Here is a 2,429-nt window from a genome sequence, read left to right as displayed (position 1 = left end):
GAGCTCAAGTCCCCCCTGTCGGACAACTTAGCCCCCCACCCCAGAAAATATATCCTAGAGCCGCCACTGGCTGACGCGCCCGCCACTGCTCCCTCTCCTTGTATCCAAACTTGTCAGATGATTTACATAAACGGTAAAAAATATTCCTGATAATAAATTTGTGTCGTTTTAAAACAAATGAATATAACATATTTGGTAATTAATTTCAAATACTGGTTAAAAACCACTTTTGGGACTTGGGTTTTAGCATCGAGGTATAACATAGATTTAGTTGTCTTTAAATATCTCTATTTAGAGCAAAATTAAGATATTAAGAAACAGTTTTAAATATGAAATCAAATCTCTAATAAAATAGTTATTCGTTCACAAAACACACACAAAACATCATCTAATGTGTGCATTGTCTAATATAATACAAAGGCAGCAATGTATTTATTACAAATAATCAATTTAAACCACGACATGTTTTAACAGCATCAACCATCATTATCAAGTGGAATCACGTCTGAACACTAAGCTTATGTAGAGCAAAAAGATAATGATAAAGTAAGGCGATTCAGTTTATAGCAATCTGAAGGCAGGATGAACGAGGCTACGATGAAGGCAGTACAATAGAATCAGTAGCGCTAAAAAAAGTCTATTAATCAACCAGCCTCCATGAGGGCAGTATAATAGAGGCAGTAGAACTATAAAAGATCTATTAATCAGCCGAGTGATTCTAGAGCTCCTTATCGGAGCTAAAAAAAAAAGTGCATTCACATCACTATTATTTTATAGTAGGTCTTTAATTGAAAGGAAAATTTTCAGCTTTTTTTCAACAATATTTATTTAATCAAATCAATAAATAATAACATAACAATACAGTTTTAAGTCAATGAAAATATACAGATGAAATTCAATTTGATTTGGATTCTTTCTAGACATTTTGAATAAAACTTGTCTCGAGATAACCCTTGACAACCAAAAATAGTATAAATATAATACAGACAGGTTTGTCATTTAAGGTTTTTATTGTATGTGTTACTGGGCCCTTGAGGATAAAAATGTTTTTGCACCTATCAGGTCACCCAGGGTAAAGCAGAAATAATAATGATAATAATAATAATAATAATAATAATAATAATAATAATAATAATAATAATAATAATAATAATAATAATAATAATAATAATAATAATAATAGTTTAATGAGACTCATTAAAAATAATTTGCGTTCTGTTATGACAAATGCTCGTTTGGATAGCCTCATGATGCTTGGAATACATCACGATAGGTAAACATGTGGTTAACATAAGCAAGAATTTAGTTTAATGAAACTAATGATACCTTTGACAAAAATTGACCCTACCGGCGTCACCACGGCGTCCCCACCGATCATCTAACGTGACGTTGTTATGTGGGTGTTTTATAGATTATTGACAATGGTAATATCACCGAAAAATGTAGTACCTTGCCAATCAATCCAGGAACTCGGTAGTTTGTTGATTGTTTGTAAAAATAGTTTTTTGGCAGTTGCGTCCCCGGTGACATCGTAAGGGCTGGTGAAGGCTGGTTACGATTTGGTGGCACATCGATTGAGTATTTTCATTCACCTGGCCATGTAAGTCAGTGGCGTATCTCTGTCTCTTATACACATCTTGGTCGGGGGGGGGGGGCTCGATGATCAGTTGAGGGGCACTAATTCGCAAAATAAGGTGATTTAAGGTGATTTTTAACTACTTGACCGTTATTTGGAACCAGTGTCAGCATAATCTTAGGTAAACATGTGGTTAACATAAGCAAGAATTTATTCTAATGAAACTGTTTATCATCTTGATACCTTCGACAAAAATTGACCCTACAAGCGTCACCACGGCGTCCCCACCGATCGGTCTAACGTGACGGTGTTATATGGGTGTTTTATAGGTTATTGAGAATGGTAACATCACCGAAGAAATAGATAAAATGACAGTAGAATGACCAACAAAGACAACTGAAGACAATAGTTCGTCATTAGAAGTTATTTAGTATAAATGTATTCGAAAAATTAATCTCAAAATCGAGTTGCCGTCCCCGGCGTTTTCAGTGACGTCGTATGATTTGTTTGCGATTTTTACCAATTAACCCCTAAGTAAAAAATAGTTGAGCCATGTTAGTACCTTGCAAACCAACCCAGAAACCCGGTAGTTTGTTGATTGTTGACTGTCAAAAATAGTTGGGTTTTTTTGCAGTTGCGTCCCCGGTAACATCGTGAGGGCATGGTTAAGGCTGGTTACGATTTGGTGGCACATCGATTGAGTATTTTCATTCATCTGGTCATGTAAGTTAGTGGCGTATCTAGACAGGGGCGGATTTAGGGGGCGGCCCGGCCTCGGCCCCCCTTTTGGGATGTAAAAAAAGAAAAAAGAAAGAAAAAAAGAAAGAAAAGGAAAAAAATGATAGCCCAGAAC

The sequence above is a fragment of the Anneissia japonica genome, unplaced genomic scaffold (genome assembly GCF_011630105.1).
Source record: "Anneissia japonica isolate Jap-2015-1 unplaced genomic scaffold, ASM1163010v1 scaffold3174_len352767_cov145, whole genome shotgun sequence".
In the NCBI taxonomy this organism is placed as follows: Eukaryota; Metazoa; Echinodermata; class Crinoidea; order Comatulida; family Comatulidae; genus Anneissia; species Anneissia japonica.
This window is presented reverse-complemented; position numbering follows the sequence as displayed.